Source organism: Schistocerca nitens, chromosome 7 (genome assembly GCF_023898315.1).
Source record: "Schistocerca nitens isolate TAMUIC-IGC-003100 chromosome 7, iqSchNite1.1, whole genome shotgun sequence".
Taxonomy (NCBI): Eukaryota; Metazoa; Arthropoda; class Insecta; order Orthoptera; family Acrididae; genus Schistocerca; species Schistocerca nitens.
In genome coordinates, this window is record NC_064620.1 from 177,403,838 (window position 1) to 177,424,141 (window position 20,304).

Sequence of the window (20,304 nt, forward strand, 5' to 3'; positions counted from 1 at the left end):
CTCATCAACCGATGTGGCGACAGGAAGGGCATCCGCCCACCCCATAAATTAATCTTGCCAAGTCGACCCACAACCATGCCGACCCTGCGACAGTACGGGATGACGGCACAAGGAAAGAGAGAATATGGGCTGTGCCCACCTTTCGTCTTTATGACGGCTCGAATTCTATTGTGGAAACTTTCAGTGAAGTTTCCCCTAAATGTATGTGGAGGAATGGAAACCCAGTCATCATGTAGGGTCGAAACAAGAGCAGGAAACGATGTTGGATGCTGGATTTTGAGCGAAGTCGATCTTCTAACTCAGCCCAGAGCTGTGCCATTCGATACAGGTCGGGACTGCGGGCACGCCACTCCATGTTAGTGTCAGTGTCCACTCCCTGTTAGTGTCCACAAGCCATTGCCTCGCAAGTGCTACTTTACGACAGGGTACGTCGTTACGCTGATACCAACAGTCAGCGTCTCCCAATTGTTTTCCTACTGTGCGCAGTACACAATGCTGTAAAATGTGTTCGTAGCGTTCCACATTTAGCGTTATCTTACGTACTGTGGGGGGACCACACCCTAACCACCAAAAACACCCCCATACCGTAACACAATCTGCTTCGTACTTCACTGTTTCAAATGGCTTTATGCACTGTGGGACTTAACATCTGAGGTCATCAGTCGCCTAGACTTAGAACTACTTAATCCTAACTAACCTAAGAACATCACAACATCCATGCCCGAGGCAGGATTCGATCCTGCGACCGTAGCAGCAGCGCGTTTCCGGATTGAAGCGCCTCGAACCGCTCGGCCTCACCGGCTAGCTGCTTCACTGTTGGCATTACACAAGATGACAGGTAAAGTTCTTCAGACATTCATCCAATTTGAACCCTTCCACCTGATTGCCACAGGGTTTACCGTGATCCATTCCAATGTCCAGTGGCGTCGCTATTCATACCACCTCAAGCGTCGCTCAGCGCTGACTACAGAAATGTGTGGCTTTTAAGGGGCTACTCTAACGAATTTTCAACTCCCTACGACTACTCGCTCACCTGGCTGGACTGCTGTTAAGAGTGATACCTTCCGCTGCTTTCATGCAGTATTTTACAACCACCATCCGCAATGCTCGACGATCCCATTCCGTCAGTACATGAGGTCGGTCTTGAGCAGCTTTGGAAGAATTGAAATGTCCCTCATAGACTTGATACTCAGGCGACAACCAGTGACTATCAGTAGAAAGAAATGATTAACAGAAACTGCTGACCCAAGCTGTAGCTAAAAACTGTTAATTAACATGTAATATTTGCAAGAACCAAGAGTAAACATTAAAAATGGAAGACCAAGAACGAAGTGCCCACATTAACTAGTTCACGTTCGAAGTCGGTGAGCTCTGCTGGGCGGCCCGTTCTGCCGTTACTGCTTCTGTGCTGACAACACAGTACCTCCCACCTCCTGTCAAACTGGCTGTTACACTTCTTGCGACAGTCGCGGTCAATTCCACATTATATAGGGGTGTCTGGCGACTTTTGATCAGATTCAAGACTCCCTGTAAAGAGTGTTCCATACTTGAGAAATATTTAACGGACATCTTTCTTAACCAACGAAAAGTCACCTTATGATCGACTAGCTTAGCACCCGCTGCTTCGCTCGCATAGACTTGGTCTGTCCATTTTCTTTTATTTTCTTTAATCGAATTTTTATGTTGTTCACAAACTGCAACACCTTCTAAGCTTTCCACGCTAATTACGGTCTTATAAACTTGATCTTTTCCGGCTGTACTCCTCATCAAAAAGTGATTCTGGTAGCTGGAGTCCAAAGTTTTTGTTGATAATGCCGTTTGTGTTTTTGGGAGATATTTCCACAACAACTTTCATCCCTAACAAATATTACTTCATATCTAACCGAGAAGTGAAATACCAGTTTTCATAAATTTAGTTTTAAAATTTTATGTAACGAAAGATTCTTAAAAATTTTCGTCACTTATTGCATTCCATTAGGGGCTGAATTTCCAGAAACACTGAAATACGTATTTTTTTAATTTCCAATCGAGTGGTCAAATACCAGGTCTCATAGATGTAGCCTTTAAAAACCTGCAGTAGTTCTTTAGTAACTGTTTAGTAAACTTTCACCCACTATTTTACCCTCTTAGCTGTGGAATTTCCAAAACTGCTGAGACACGTATTTTTTGTTTTCTGACAGAGAAACCATATACCAATTTTCGCAATCCTACCGTCAAAATTCCCTTAATAGCGACATACTTAAAAAAAAGCCTTCATCCTCTATTGTACCCCCTTAGGATTGCAATTTCGGGCAATTCCTTCTTAAACGATGCCTATCTATAAGATCCACACGCTCTCCAAACTTCGAGTTTCTATCCTTAGCGGTTTAGGTTCTGTGGTGCTGAGCGAGTGAATCAATCTGACCCTATTTCGCCCGTTTAGGGGTTGAATTTCCAAAACCAGCCGGCCGGAGTGGACGAGCGGTTAAAGGCGCTACAGTCTGGAACCGCACGACCACTACGGTCGCAGGTTCGAATCCTGCCTCGGGCATGGATGTGTGTGATGTCCTTAGGTTAGTTAGGTTTAAGTAGTTCTAAGTTCTAGGGGACTTATGACCACAGCAGTTGAGTCCCATAGTGCTCAGAGCCATTTGAACCATCCAAAACCAGTGAAACACGCCTATTTCACTCCCTGTGGGGGTTGAATTTCCAAAAACAGTGGCATGCGTATGTTTAATTTCAAACAGAGAAACCAAACACAAATTTTCAAAGTTTTAGCTTCAAAAAAGATTGCACAGTGAAATATTTCTAGAAAAACTATCACCCCCATTTCACGTCCATAAGGGTGAATTTCCAAAAACACTCAAATACGTATATTTTATTTCTATCTGGGAAGCTAAATTTAAATTTTCATAGATTCAGCTTTGATGCTTTCAATACAATATGTTCTTAAAATGTCTCACCCCCCCGTTTCACCGCTTTAGGGGTCCAGTTTCCAAAAACACTGAAATACCTTCTCCAGATTTCAAGATTTTATCCTTAGCGGTTTGGGCTGAATGATGACGAGTCAGTCAGTCAGTCAGTCAGGACATTGCCTTTTATGTATAGAGATTACCCGAATGTCTGTGACATTGCAGAGTGATTTATCGCTGACCTCCTTGTATAAACACCAATCAGCTGATTCAGCCGTTCGTTTCGAAGCGATCTGGCGGATAGTATAGTGGCAGACCACTGAGTGTTAATTGGGGCGCGGAATCTGTTCTGATCTAACTCACCTAGCAACCTGCAGATTGTGTTCCAGAGTAAGATTCCGGTTGTAATGTTACTGCGTACAGAATCGCACTGTTTTATGTATATTGTTCTGCTTTCGTACGTTAATTAGGACATATCAAATGTTTTATTGCTGTGTTTTAAACTAGTAATTACAAGAAGTTACGACACAATTGCGGTCTCGCCAGATCATTTTTCCACAAGATACCATCTTTAAACTGTTTCTACCAATCACGAAAACTCTACATCAGACACATTCGTTTTCATAGGTTCTTTTTCGGAGTTCCGTCGATGGCAGAAGATTCGAATAAATGTCTCATAGTTGATTATGCCTATCTCTGCCCTTGCTCTAATTCAAACATAAGGACAGCGTAATTTTTAATATTTAGTACTGGTAGTTGCTACTATGAGGATGAGAATTCTTTTCCTTTGAATGAATTTTAAAAGTATACTAGAGAAGAGCTGTTGACCATAAGAAATTACCAAAGGGAGCGACTGAGGGTCGAGCCTCTGTCTGTCTGCCCTGTTCATTGTTTTGATTTATCAGAAAAAATTTGTGCACAGTGTAAGGAATGGTTGATTATCTTGGAGCAAATGATAACACTGGTATTCTAAAAATAAAAAAAATAATAAATATGTATCCTATTATTACTGGTCATCGGTAATTAGCATGCAGTGGTCACTTATTTTTTTTTTTACTTAAAAATTATTGAATTGCAGAGGTATGTAGGTACCGAGTTGATGCATATCGCAAGAATTTGAAATGTGTTGTCAACAACTGTGACATGCTGGAATCTGTTTACTGTTCACACTTGAATTCATCATTTGTGACTGAAAACAGGAATTCATGGAAAAGGAATAGCAGTCGGCGGTCATAGAACCAATACAGAGAAAATGCATATCTATTGGATTTTATATAAAAGGTGTATAAAGCTTAGCAATACATTTTAAGTTTACTTTCACATGACTTGTATTTCTTTGGCGACAAACTGTCGGTTTTCAAAACTGTGTTAAGCTTTTTCTCATGATGAATTAGGAAAATATTGGTCATTTATGAATACGTTACATCGTAATTGGGGAAAACTACACATGAGTAGAAAGCTGAGGCTTGTTTACATGAACCAGCGATGCTGCTTTGAGTTGTTAGTAATTTTTCCAAATCCCTCCAGGCAGAGGCCAAGACGATTCCTAATATAGGCCTTGCTGAACCTTTTCCCCATATTTTACTCATTGTTAAGCTTTGAAAAATGAAATATATTATTATTAAGCTGAAAGGTTTTTTTAATTATTTGGAATTTCTTAATTCGACGTTTTTAATATTTCCGGCGTTTCCGTTTTGAAAATAGTTGGGTGTGTAATTACGTCTTCTCAGATCAAGTGTTATTCACACGAAGTTCCAGTGAAATGAAAATATACGCATGAAAATGCTATTTCTGTTTTCCTTCCATACAGACAGTTGTTTCGGTGGCGCATTGGTGTTTTGGTGTATACCTCTCCAACAGCCCGTTACTTGCAAAGAGTCTTAGCCAAAGAAAAAAGTTAAATACAGGACAGTGCTCTTGAATTTTTTTGTTTGAGCTGGGGATCGTGTAACCAACTGGAGCGGGCCATGCCTCAGTCAGAGCGTGTGGGCTGAACTTTTTGAAAATTTGAACGATGTGCAAAGCACTGCTGTTTTATCTATTTACAGCTGTAAGATCTCGTGCCTGTTTCAGTGACAGAATGTTAACTAATGACAGTAAGTAGTCTCTCTCAGCCCCCAAAATCGATCTTTCTTATAGCCACGCAAAACATCTAGATGCGTAATGACCATTTATTTGTGCGTAATGAGAATCTGACGAACTAATTCGGCTTTACCTCTTTTCGTGTCACAGTACAATCATCTTGTTATATTGCGTTTCAGGAATATATGACTACAGTTGATGTACGCTTCTGAAGTCAAACGAGAAGATTATTTCGTTCAAATACACTATTGGCCATTAAAATTGCTACACCACGAAGATGACGTGGTACAGACGCGAAATTTAACCGACAGGAAGAAGATCCTGTGATATGCAAATGATTAGCTTTTCAGAGCATTCACACAAGGTTGTCGCCGGTGGCGACACCTACAACGTGCTGACATGAGGAAAGTTTCCAACAGATTTCTCATACACAAACAGCATTTGGCTGGCTTTGCCTGGTGAAACATTGTTGTGATGCCTCGTGTAAGGAGGAGAAATGGATACCATCACGTTTCCGCCTTTGATAAAGGTCGGATTGTAGCCTATCGCGGTTGCGGTTTATCGTATCGCGACATTGCTGCTCGCGTTGGTCGAGATCCAACGACTGTTAGCAGAATATGGAATCTGTGGGTTCAGGAGGGTAATACAGAACGCCGTGCTGGATCCCAACGGCCTCGTATCACTAGCATTCGAGATGACAGGCATCTTATCCGCATGGCTGTAACGGATCGTGCAGCCACGTCTCGATCCCTTAGTCAACAGATGGGGACGTTTGCAAGACAACAACCATCTGCACGAACAGTTCGACGACGTTTGCAGCAGCATGGACTGTCAGCTCGGAGACCACGGCTGCGGTTACCCTTGACGCTGCATCACAGACAGGTGCGCCCGCGATGGTGTACTCAACGACGAACCTGGGTGCACGAATGGCAAAACGTCATTTTTTCGGGTGAATCCAGGTTCTGTTTACAGCCTCATGATGGTCGCATCCGTGTTTGGCGACATCGCGGTGAGCGCACATTGGAAGCGTGTATTCGTCATCGCCATACTGGCATATCACCCGGCGTGATGGTATGGGATGCCATTGGTTACACGTCTCGGTCACCTCTTGTTCGCATTGACGGCACTTTGAACAGTGGACGTTACATTTCAGATGTGTTACGTCCCGTGGCTCTACCCTTTATTCGATCCCTGCGAAACCGTACATTTCAGCAGGATGATGTACGAGCGCATGTTGCAGGTCCTGTATGGGCCTTTCTGGATACAGAAAATATTCGACTGCTGCCCTGGCCAGCACATTCTTCAGATCTCTCACCAATTGAAAACGTCTGGTCGATGGTGGCAGAGCAACTGGCTCGTCACAATACGCCAGTCACTGTTCTTTATGAACTGTGGTAAAGTGTTGAAGCTGCAAGGGTAGCTGTACCTGTACACGCCATCCAAGCTCTGTTTGACTCACTGCCCAGGCGTATCAAGGCCGTTATTACGGCCAGAGGTGTTTGTTCTGGGTTCTGATTTCTGAGGATCTATGCACCCAAATTGCGTGAAAATGTAATCACATGTCATTTCTAGTATAATATATTTGTCCAATGAATACCCGTTTATCATCTGCATTTCTTCTTGGTGTAGGAATTTTAATGGCCAGTAGTGTAATATGAGCATTCTGCTTGCAGCACGGAACGAGATGCTACAGTGCTTAATGCTTCAAACACTGGGCTTTCTTTCTGGATGAACGCGGTTCGCATCTCGGTTCAGGCATCCAGCTTCCAATTTTCCGCGGATTCCCTATATTGCTTTTGGAAAATGTCGGCATTTTTCCTTTGAAAGGGATACCACCGTTTTCTTCTCATAACGCTTCCTCATTCGTGTTTGTGTTCTGACGCCAATGATCTCGTCGAGAGGTCGTTAAATCCTCATCTTCCTGTTGCCAGCAAGTTTTGCAGTCAGTATTGTTCGGTTCTTTGTAGAGTTTTGTTTCCAGGCAGTGGTAGTTGTGTGTTAACAGTGATAGACAGAAATGCTACGGAGGGGTTTGGTGATAGAAGCGGTGGCCTCTTGCATCTCGTGTATTGGTTCACTGAGTGCATCGAAGAGCAGTCTCACGGAGGCGGTATGCTGAGCCGTTCCCCCACCGACGGCAGCCACATCACAGTACAATGTTTCGTCTGAGGTGTCTTGTATTACCCTGTGTTTCGTGTTGTACGGATTGGTGATTGCATGTTACACGCTTCTTCACTGCTGGGAAGGTATTTTCACAGAAGCATTGGTGACTGTGGTAGCAAAACGAATAAATCAAAACTGCATTGCTACTCTGTAAAGAGCCAGCGTAGACCGTGGGTCCGTTATACCGAAATACTCTGAATATATCCTTAACGACATCTGAAAGTTTGTCCATCGAGTTCTGGTTCATTCTGCATAAATACGTAGGTTTGCGCGGTTGGTGTCAGTTTCATTAAAATCTTTCTGGATGTCTTTGTCCTGAGGAAGGCCCCTATTATTTTAAGTATTTTATAAGATGACGCGGCAGTACACCCAAAGTGATTTCGATGAAATCTGTCTCTCCGTTTAGTCAGTCAGGATAAAGACTGCGCCATGGGTAGCAACATGTAGTCAATATACTACAGTAGTACATTGAAGATCCAGTCGAAATCTAACGCTTGAACGTGTTGAAAAATATAGAAAACTGTGGAAGGAAGTGAAGGACGTGTGCGTAGAATCTAAGTAACACACTCCCAGTTCGTTTCATTCAACGAGTCGAGCCGTCATACCTTATAAAAGAAATTAAACAGCCTCCGAACAGATCAGACCAAGTCCGCTGGTGATTTTCAAGGCTCAGCAGACCAAACGGTTTTTTCGTCGATGTTGTCATCCTCAAACAGCCGTAAATTATGTTACCACTGTTATGATAACCTACGCCCATAATGACTCTCAATTTTCTTAAAATACATTTCGAAGGCCCTCCTTGTAAGGAAAACAGCCCTTATGATCTCATCTTAGACCTTATTAATGTAAGAGTTAGAATAGACTAGAACAAAAATATTGCGGACTTAGTCATTATGGATATCTTCGGCTTCTGCACACAGGTTTGTGAAAACTGAAACACAAGGAACAACGGTCAGAATGATCCGGTGTCGGGGGATGAGTAACATAGTGTACCGAATTTAAGTGATAAAGTACATAAAGTTGTGGCCCTAAGACAATTGGCGTCCTCTCATGCACAACTGGTATGGTCACTGTATAGTCAATGAAGAGCCGTCAAACGAAGTGGAAACCTTAAAGGAAGTCCTAGAAAGGGCACAGTATCAGAGATTGAAGGCGTTCGTACCAGGTTAAGTCGTAGATCCCCATGAAGTAAATTTGTCGTATCGTGTCGTTTGGAGTCGAATAAAGAATAGTGTTAGCACAGTCGTGCGAGCGGATGAGAGAGAGAGAGAGAGAGAGAGAGAGAGAGAGAGAGAGAGAGTCGTAGGCAGTGACGAGTGGGGACAGACCTCGCAATGTGGCCACAGCTCGGCATGGCTTTCTTCTTAGCCGTAGACCACGGTACGGCTTCATCCGAAGTGTTGCTGAAGTGTGTGGAACTTCCGGCAACGTCGGTTCTAGGGTGTCTGCTGTGGCTGTGTTGCTGCGGTTTCCATTGTTCAGAAACCGCAAACGTCTGGTGTAAACGCCGTCGCTAACTTGTTGAGTGACCGAGTATTGTGTTCCGAGACAAATCCTAATTCAGCCAGTCCTACGGTGATGACCTCACACGTTGTAAACTTTACCGTAGAGATTGCAGTCTGGCAAGCTGCATTATCGAGCATAGAGGACTAACGGTAAGTTCAAATGGTTCAAATGGCTCGGAGCACTATGGGACTCAACATCTTAGGTCATAAGTCCCCTAGAACTTAGAACTACTTAAACCTAACTAACCTAAGGACATCACACACACCCATGCCCGAGGCAGGATTCGAACCTGCGACCGTAGCAGTCCCGTGGTTCCGGACTGCAGCGCCAGAACCGCTAGACCACCGCGGCCGGCACTAACGGTAAGTGTAATGACTTGATGTACTATCGGGTACAACATACGGTCTCGACGGCTACATATTGATGGCATCGTAAATATCAGCGGTATCTCACGTTGTTTTTAGAATCCGAAGCTCTGCTTTTACTCAGCTAATTGCACTTGCCGTGTACTCGTATCAGCAGGACAATCAGACGCAGTTTATTTTATTGGTACAGTCATTCAAAGTACCACACATTACCAGGTTTTTAATAATAATAAAAATAATATATGCAAAATGTTTTAATTTAAGCACAATATTTGTTTACACCAGTGCTTGGTAGAGTGCTTTAGCTTTCTGCCGGTGAGTCTTGTTATGGCAACCCCCTCTCCCCCCATCGATCCGCACTTCGCTAATACCCAGGATATGAAACAAGAGACAGAAAGATGCAAGGACAAGAGATGGTATTCCTTTTTTCCATGATTTTGTTGCTTGTAGGAAGCAAGTATTCTCGAGAACAAGTGCGTAATTCTCTTTGAATGGTATCAAAACTGCCAACCGTTTGTGGTAACGTGAAAGAAGATTTCGTGGCTCCACTACATTATGTGGATCTTCCAAATGTCTCGCAAACAGTAATTATCCCGAGCGCACTGTGAAGGTAGTGAAATTCAGTAGATGGCTGATGACACGGGGCTGTTTTTCTTGTTTTGGGGTCAGTACCTTAAGTTTCGTGAGTGGTAAAATAAGTGCAAGCGTTCACGGAAGCAGTTTACTGGATAGCGTACGTCGCCTATAGTGGCAACAGTTTTGCCATAAGCTTCTCTCTGGATCTGTGCTCAGAGCTTCTGTCTTCAGAGAAAGGACTATTCCACAATGATCTGAAGTAAACTGAAGAGATTTGGTGGACAGCCTTGATCATAACGCTACCGTTAACTTTATTGAATATCTATGTGATGAATGAGTCCGTCGGTTACCTCTTGGATCGAAACAGCTGCGCAATTTTTGATTTATATATTAGAAGATGGTGTCTGTTCTAGATACCATCTTCGTGTATATATATATATATATATATATATATATATATATATATATATATATATATATATAGTGCGGGGCATTAAGTTGGGAATGTGGGTCTCACGGGAGGCGTGCCAGAGATAAGTCCCTACAGTCGCACTATCTCTGCGTCCTCGGTGGCTCAGATGGATAGAGCGTCTGCCATGTAAGCATGAGATCCCGGGTTCGAATCCCGGTCGGGGCACACATATTCAACTGTCCCCATTGACTTATATCAACGCCTGTATGCAGCTAGGGGTATTCACTTGATTGTAATTTTTGAAATGTAAATGTAGGTCATACTCAAGGAAACTTGGAAGTAAGTTGCATCATAAATTAGTGAAAAATCTTCCCTACTCACCTTCCACGAACATACAATTCTGTGACAGGAGGATAATGAAGGTCCTACAAGCTTGTTACGTAGTTCTTAAGAAAAAACTACCTCATATTAAGACATTGGAGTGTATACGTTAATCCGAATTACGATGTTAAGTTCCTTGCATGAACGTCCGGAGGAACTGGCACTGCGGCGACTACAGCCGTCATGAAATACATTAAATGTATTCGCAGTTGCGAATGTAGACAACCATCAGCTGTATAATGAAATGACGACAATGAAAATTTATGCCGGACCTTCACTCGAACCCGGGCTCCCGCTTTTCGCGAGCGGTCGCTTTACCACTTCGCTATCCGAGCATGACTCACGGCCAGAACCAACCTTCCATATGTTGTCAATCGTGTGTCTGCAACCTGCACTCGTACACCCATTATGTATATTACAGTACAGGGTAGACATTTTACTTGAAAGTCGCTAGCCCGGTGTCGGCAGATAAAAGCGATACTGCAGTGCTGATGGAAGTCCGTATTCGCAACTGTGAATTAATTTATTGTATTTCATAACAGCTGTAGTCGCCGCAGTGACTAAACTGTGGATTGTAATTCGGAATAACACAGGCACTGCAATATCGTATTCTTCCGCCGACACCGGGCAAGCGGCTTTCAAGTAAAATGTCTCCCTCGTACGGGAATATACATAATGGAGGTACGAGTAGAGGGTGCAGGTATATGGTTGACAACTTACGGAAGTTTGAGTGTGGTCGTGAGCGGTGCTCGGATAGCCAAGTGATACGGCTACCGCTCGCGGAAAGTGGGAAACCCGCGTTCGAGTTCCGGTCTGGCACAAATTTTCACTGTCGTCATTCCAATATACAACTGATGATGGTCGCTACCCGCAGCAGCGAATACATTTCAGTACCTCATACTATTCATATCATCCTGCTATAAACGCTGTACAACTTATGATATGTCATTTATCCTGACTGTTCATACACATAACACTGGGTACTGTCGCCGCGTGGGATTAGCCGAGCGGTCTAGGGCGCTGCAGTCATGGACTGTGCGGCTGGTCCCGGCGGAGGTTCGAGTCCTCCCTCGGGCATGGGTGTGTGTGTTTGTCCTTAGGATAATTTAGGTTAAGTAGTGTGTAAGCTTAGGGACTGGTGGCCTCAGCAGTTAAGTCCCATAAGATTTCACACACATTTGAACATTTTTTGAACTGGGTACTGTCCTAGCCCATTTTAGTTATACATCTCTAGATCCAGCTACCCATTGCTAATGGAAACAACTTTCCATTCAAGAGGAGGGTACAATATTTTGTGTTACTGTTGGCCTAAAACCCCTCTCAATGTAGTGTGTATCATAATTAATAGTAAAAATCATGGATATGCGATAAGTAAAGCAAAAGCCTTGCGTTAAACATGGGTCTGTAAATGACCAGTTTTCGAGACAAATGCTAATGTGCGGTTAAAAACTGCCATTGATTTCAGTATGAAATATTGTACTATTTACTGGAGATTTATGTGAAACGTAATCTTTTCCATTAAGTCCATGTCTAATTGGCCTCAAATTTCATCCATGCCCTACCTTAACAGTAAATACAATACTGATTCAGGAGGTTACCTGTTACAATTCTCTGTACACATGTTCCTGTTGAAGGAGATGTTCTACATGTCTTCCTCGCAGTTAGATGCAATACTACGCTCGTCTCTGCAGTGAAAACTTTTTCGAACATCCCCGGATTTTTTTGTGAACTTCGACAAGACTGTACAGTTCGTTTTATTTATTTAATCGTGTCAGAAACACACACTATTGCTTACAAGTTATACTAAATGTTCCAAAACATGGTACTATAAGCATTACGACTAAATGCGGCGTGACCAGTATGCAGCAACTTCGCATGCTTCCTTGGTGGCATCGATGACATTCTGTGGCGTGCATGACGTTGGGCGTAGGCTGCAGACAAGAAAATGACTCATTGTCTGTTCTTCACCACATTGACATGCCGTGGAGTCCCCCAACTCAGCCTGTTAAGGGTCTTCCATATTGACTAGCTTTCTTCGTGACCTAATGGGAGGCTTTCGGTCGGGATCATCCACCCTGCTAGGTGGCTCGATCTGGAACGCCATGAGTTGACTCTGAAGTTCGAAGGTTGTTCAGTGAGGCTTTCAGTTGAATGGAGAAAGTTTTTTCTTGACTAGAGCCGTGGTGTTGCTGGCTTATACCCGTGTAGTGCGTGGGTCTTCAGATGCACATTCATGACGGATATCTGGAGATGGGATGCCCTCTAGTTTGTTGTTCCAGTTCTTCAGCTGTATCGACACTATTGTTGTACATTTCACTTCTGAGATGACCCCAAAGAGAAAAATCCAGAGAATTGGGATCTGGCGAAGCTGGAGGGCAAAGTATACGTACTATTAGACCTGTCCGCCGTGAACAATATTGACGTTTTAGATACCGTTTTCCATCAGTTGCAAAAATGTGCCGCTGCCGTATCATGCAGATACCATATTCCGCAGCCATGGTCCAAGGGTGAAATTCTAACCAAATTGGATGGGGCTTAATCGAAAGGTTTAGGTCTGAAATACATTTCCATGTACTAGGACAATAATTCGTACTGAGATCAGTGGCGGCCCATAGTCACACCTTCACAATTATCTCTTAAATTTATTTATTTATTTATTTATTTTTTTACGGAACCAACTTCACTGGACATTTCTGCTTCTATTATCGTATGTTGCACACTGTGTACAGGGTGAATGACCTAAAACCTGCACCGCAAATATTGCGGAAATCGAAAGTAGTATTGACGTGCAGTTTTTACCGAATGGTTTGGTAATTAGGGGGCTCATATTGTTAGCCAATAAACAGATTGCAATAATACTTCGAAAGTGTGTTTTTGTGCAAACATATAGGTGTTCGTTGAAGGATTCTAGTGCGAGTTGCTTACGAGATGTACTCGTATTTGAAAAGTTTCCCCACCGACACTAGTTGTGCACTCAAACTGCATAGTTGCTAGGTACGATGTTGTTATGTTTGCTTACAGTGTGCTTATGTGTTCCTTGAGTGCATTACATTCTGACTTGTGAGGCAGTTAGAGTGTGACAGTCCAAGCAGTAGGTCGTGAGCGGGCAATGGGATTTACCAATCCAGAAAAATCTGACATGCTCATGATGTATGGAGATTGTAGGAAGTCTACACTTCGTCCTTGCATGGTGTATGCGGCAACATATCCCAATAGACGTCAACCATTTCGGTAACTATTTATCAACCTCTTCAACCAGTTACGTGCAAGTCGTAGTGTAATAAATACCTAGACAACGTAACAGGAGGAAACAAGTGGCGACAAAAGAGGTGGAAATTAATGTTCTTGCCGCTATTACAGTCGATCCACACGTTAGCTTCCGCGCAATCGCACGAAGTGGCGTGTGTCCTACGCATTCTCTGTCCACATAGGTTCCATTCCTACGTTTCCACAGAAAATACACTTTCTGTGTATTAATACAATCTGCTTATTGGCTAACAATACGAGCCCCTGACTACAAACTCATTCTGTGACAACCGGACATCAGTAGCACTTTCCATTTCCGCAATATTCGCAGTGCAAGTTTTAGTTGATCCTCCACATACCGGGTGTTCGGAAATTCTCGTTACAAACTTCTAGCACTTGGAGAGGGGAGTGAGTACATAGTACTTCGACTAGGAACCCATGTGCGGAAACATAACGTTTCCGTCCTGCAGCCGTCTGAAAACATATTTGCTAGATACGTTTTCAACAGGGTAATCATGGTGGAGCGTGTTTACGTCGGACTGTGGGTAGTGTCATTTGACGTCAATCCTACCTCTCTCACCTTGTTCGAGCCGCATTCGCGTGTCTGAAATAAGTAACTGAGATGATTTGCCCTCGTCATTTCCATGAGCAATTACATGTGAAAAGTAAAATTTCACTCTGAAGAAAATACAGTAAATCAAAAACTACTTTGAAAGTTTCTGTACATAGGAAAACTGGTTCCGTGTTTGTTGGAATGGTCCTTTTTCACAACAGCTTTATAAATTATATATTAATATTTCAATAAGCAAAGCAGCTGTTTCAGTTCTGCAATGTAGGTATTTTTATCTTAGATGAATTTTTATTTTTATTTAAAATGCAGGTTCATTGGGATAGTTGGCCGGCCGAAGTGGCCGTGCGGTTAAAGGCGCTGCAGTCTGGAACCGCAAGACCGCTACGGTCGCAGGTTCGAATCCTGCCTCGGGCATGGATGTTTGTGATGTCCTTAGGTTAGTTAGGTTTAACTAGTTCTAAGTTCTAGGGGACTAATGACCTCAGCAGTTGAGTCCCATAGTGCTCAGAGCCATTTGACCCATTTTTTTGGGATAGTTGAAGTATCAAAAATGCATAGTTTCATAATACTGGTAACATATCCCCGAACACACTGTGGGGCAATCCTCTTGGCTCTTGCAGATGCAAGTGCAAGCGCCTGGTAAGGGATTTGGTTCAACCTGGAGCAGATGGGATTGCCTTTCCCTCATCTGTCTAAAGTGGTTTGTGGTAGGAGCTTACTAGGCTATGCTTAGGTCTAGTAACCTTCCCATGAGGGCAGGTGTTCTCCGGCATCTATCTGTCGGAGATGTTGACAGGAGAATTTAACATTTCTTAAGTCGAGAATTAGTTATTATTTGCCCTCCACAAAGTTATTTTTTGTTTTGCCAATATAGTAGACCTACAAGATTTCGCATTTGTCTTCCTGCATATGGCAGGTGAATTGGAAATAGTCGTATTCCGATTTTCAGAGCCGTTTGATGAGCGTACACGTGGTCGATAGAAAGACGCCTCATGTCACAGTACTGAGGCATCAGCTAGCTGGAGATTGTGTTTAATGAAGGAGACAGAGCTGACGATGTCTTATTGAAGCCTTTGTTCCCCAGGAAGCGTGTCGAGTGGTGCTTTTCACCCATTGAAAGGTTCAAATGGCTCTAAGCACAATGGGACTTAACAGCTTGGTTCATCAGTCCCATAGACTTAGAACTACTTAAACGTAACTAACCTAAGGACATCACACACCTCCATGGCCGAGGCAGGATTCGAACCTGCGACCGTAGCAGCAGCGCGGCTCCGGACTGAAGCTTCACCCATTGACTTCGAATTGCTATCTTGTTATTTTCGGGGGTGGGGGAGGGGGGGGGAGGGGGCGGAGGATTAAGAGGAAATTGCTAGGAGCTAGCTGGAGAGGCTGTACTGAATGTTAACGGGGTACATGCTGATTGCAGTTTGACAGCTACACTGCGTTAAACATTGGTTTTGGAGCACTAACAAGTCTAACACTATCTTCCGGGTGAAAGCGGCGCTGAGAACCTCTTTAAAGGCCGTTTTAATGGTGACGATAATTGATTCCGGACTGTTATGAAACGTTTCCTTTCAAATTGACAGAGCAGTGCATCGGATAATTTGTGTAGCGTGCCGCGCATGAGTAGTGCGTGGATTTCGGCCGCAGGACTTCGCACGGCGCCACGAAAGCTCCGAAAGCTGACGGACGAACGTTTCATACTGTGCAACATGTTCAATAGAGGCTTCACTTCTGCTTTGGATTTATTGTATTTATATTATGAGTGAAGAGTCGATGCATGATAAATGATATGTTTCGTCAATCGAAGATGAAAAATATCGACAGTCTTAAACTGGAGCAGCAAGGCTGAAACTTGACGCCACTCTGATTCGTGTAAGAACAGTCATCGTAACCCATACGTCCAGAAGGAGTACTAGGCTTCTTATTAGTAATTATTTATCCTCACGTATTAATTTCCCTGCATATATGATTCAGGGAGAAGAGTGAAGATTTGACGAGATGGCAGTGTATTGATCGACAGTAAGTATATGCATTTGTTGTTTTAAATGAGCGTGCGACGCTGGTCTTTGTGGTTGCAACTGCGAATTTGATATCTGGTATGCTAGGAAAAGTCTCATTCGACATTGAGACTATGATCTTACTTCGACAGAACCACTGCATCTTCTGACCCTGAATGGATTTGTCACATTTTTCACTTTGCATGAACGTTTTATAGTGTGCAGCGCATACTTTAGGTTCTTTCATCTTATACGATGTTCTTGTGTCTGTCAGCACAAGGAAAGTGAAAACAACATAAATTACTTATGACACACACAAAAGAATTCCAGCCGAGTTCAAAAATTTTACACACTTTCTGGCGAACGAAACTTACGGTAAAATCAGTGGAAGGGTATGTGAAGTTTTAATTTAAACTGTTGAACGTGATTTAATTTTTTTACTGGGTAACTGCATCTTTCAGTTATTTAGGCTCGCTTGATCATTTCCTTACCGTTTCTAGGACCCATTTTAACTGTTCATACTTGTTGAAAATTGCGCTTGTACCCTTTGGATGTATTTACTCAAAATGTTCTTCTCAAATGTTTATAGCCGGCTTGTAGCACGTTGTACATTATATGATCTGATGGTGTTATTGCCGGCCGGGGTGGCCGAGCGGTTCTAGGCGCTTCAGTCCGGAACCACGCTACTGCTACGTTCGCAGGTTCGAATCCTGCCTCATGCATGGATGTGTGTGATGTCCTTAGGTTAGTTAGGTTTAATTAGTTCCTAAGTTCTAGGGCACTGATGACCTCAGATGTTAAGTCCCATAGTGCTCAGAGCCATTTGAACCATTTGATGGTGTTATTTTCCGTCTCTTAATAGTAGTATTGCCATCGATTTCTCCTTGGTGGGAAGAGCGAAACGTGGTACACTCAGCCTCCTGACACCAACTGAGGAGTTACTTGACCGAGTGCTAGTGGCTCCAGGTGACAAAATTTGACAACTGAAATTGTGATGAATCCAGACCATTAGCTGCTTACAGGCATTGATAAATATCAACGGGGACCCTTGAAAATGTGTGCCCCGACCGGGACTCGAACCGGGGATCTCGTGCTTACTTTGCAAACGCTCTATGCGACCGAGCCATCGAGGACACAGAGGATAGTGCGGCTGCAGGGACTATTCTCTGGCACGCTCCAAGTGAGACCCACACTTTCAACTTACTGTCCACACAGTTCATTAGTAGTGCCCCTCTTCGAATGCTGCAAGATGACCAATGGTATCTGTTCTTTCGGGTATGTCTGAAAGAACAGATACCATCTTCATATAGATAAGGCTTACAGGCCAATGATCTTCTTCAGTGCGTATGCACTCACATTGGTCAAACTCTTACAGGGATCGGTAGATGAACTGCCGCGAGTGAAGGGTATATTGGGCAGGGGCACTACAAATGCAGGGTGTGGACAGTAAGTTGGAAATGTGGGTCTCACGGGGATCGTGCCAGAGATAAGTCCCTGTAGTCGCACTATCCTCTGTTTCCTCGATGGCTCAGTCGGATAGAGCGTCTGCCATGTAAGCAGGAGATCCCGGATTCGAGTCCCGGTCGGGGCACACATTTTCAACTGTCCCCGTTGATATTTATCAACGCCTGAAGCAGCTAATGGTCTGGATTCATTGTAATTTCATTCTTCGCGAGCTGCAAGATCACCAATCGGGCATATCGGAAAGAACAGATGCCATCTTCATATATAAAACTGACAACTGCCGTAAGAGTGGTGTGCTAACACTACGCCCATCCATACCGCATCTAGTGACGCAGTTTGGAGAGCTTGATACGACGGTCGATCGGTAGCGATGGGCTCGTCATGGCCTGTGGACGGATTTTATGTTATTAGTAATATTTTATCTTCTCTTGTCTTGTGTGGTGGGGGACAGTTTCTCCGCCTAAATCGCTCGATACTTGTTAACTATACAAGGCTTATTTTGGTTTGGATCTTCTCCTTTCCGTTGAATACAGTCAAGCTTTTGAACCGTTCCCAGTAAGTCTTGATGAAAAGTCATGAATCACTTTATCCCCCACTGGTGAACGCTAAACGAGCTGACAATACCTCGCTTAGAGGATGTAGGAAATGGAAGTATTGCTTGGGATTTAAGTTTCTGAAATGCGTACCAAACTTTGTTACAGGGCTTCTAATCTCAGTCTGCGCACTTTTTTTTTCTCTAGTCTTCGCCCTTCCTTTTCACTTTCTTGTTTGTTGCAAGAGTACGCTGCAGCGGCCTAATAAATTCGAATTTAAAGACGCGTGAAGACCACGTCGCGGCGAATTCCACACGTGCTGATTCGTTTAAAATGAAGCGAGAGACACTCGATGTGGTGGCACTGGCGGATCTGACGTCAGCGCCGTGAGGGTGTTGTACTTAACTGGCCTTGAACTCTTATAAGAGTGACGCGTAATCGCTGTCCGCGGCGAGCCGCGGACCAGGCAGGTTCTGTCTGCGGCCGGCGGAGAGCGGCTTGCAAACGCGCCGTAATGCTCAAGGCGGTCGGCAGCCGGTGTACTGGTCGCATTGTTTTGAAATAAAGCGTTTACGTCTTCGCTCATTACAATTCTTTCCTTTCCTCCTTCCTCTTACCCAACTAACTCTTGGCATACACTGTGCATCTACATCTATGCTCCGCAAGCCACTTTACGACTTACCAGTGTAGCGGTGGCATTTCTAGCACCACTACCTTTTCTGCCTTTACATGTTCCATTTTAGAATGGGAAGAATGGTTGTCCCTACATCTAGATACTAGCTGTAATTTTTTTCGATTTCTCGTCGTGGCTTATTCGCTACACGGTGCAGCGGAGTGTGCACTGACTTGAAACTTCCTGGCAGATGGAAACTGTATGCCTCACCGGGACTCGAACCTCAGACCTTTGGCCTTCGCGTGCAAGTGCTCTACCGACAGAGCTACCCAAGCAAGACTCAACGATCCGGAAGCAAAGCTATGAAGGCGATTCGTGACTGGAAACAGAACCCCTGGCTGTGGCTGACCAATGCTTCCGCAGTATCCTTTCTTCCAGGAGCGCTTGTCCCGCGAGGTTGCAGGAGAACTTCAGCAAAATTTGGAAGGTAAGAGATGGAGTACTGGCAGAAGGAAAGCTGCGAGGGCAGGACGTGAGTCATGTTTGGATAGCCCAGTCGGTTGAGCACTTTCAAGGCAAAAGTTGCAGGTTCGAGTCCCGGTCCGGCACATAGTTTTAATCTGCCACCAAGTTTCAGATCCGCGCAGGCTCCAATGCAAAGGGAAAATTAATTCTGGAAAAAATTCTGATAGTGAAATCTTCTTGTGTCGTACGCTATGTTTTTTTAAGTACCCAGACTGATGAACAAGACTCAACACCCTATCGAACAGGTGTTTTGCTCGTGGAAGAGCCACATTTCCTTAACGTTCACGCAAAAAAACTCAGCCTGACATCTGCTATTTCTGCTGTTTTTTTTATATTGTCGTTTCACGTTAGGTCGCTCTGGGTGGTTACGCTTAAGCATCTTATGACATTTACTGTTTTCACTGATTTGTCGCGGTTACTGTAATGGAACGTCTATTTATGCGTAAAGTTATCTTTATTTACGATTATGGGCAATTGCTAGTCCCTGCACCAACCGTCGAACCGCAGCAGGGTAAGTTGCAAATAATTCATGAAAATGGAATATTCTAGAATTTTTAGTCTATAGACTCTTTCTATGGCGTCGTCCATATGTCCCTAGCGTATACTTATATTTTTATCCCTGTGTACTAAGTACGCCCAATTCCCTCGAAGGAAAAGAATATAGGAAGATTAGTGTCTAACTTCACGTCCACATCGAGTTCATTAGAAATGGAAATTCCCTCGACAATGTCTTCTGCATATTCCGATCTCCGCTTGCTGTTGCATTGTTTCTTTTGCACTGTACCTTTTAATACAGTAGCAGTTGTCTCAGCTGTTTGGCAGTCCCATGTCACTATCTCACACCACTGCAGTTCGGCTGTTCACATAACACTGTAATTATGTTCACATAATTACTATCGATCAACACACCGCATTTCGGCTGTTCAAGTTGTTTCTAAAATAACTCCAGCTTTGAGTTACAGTAAATTGCTAATTT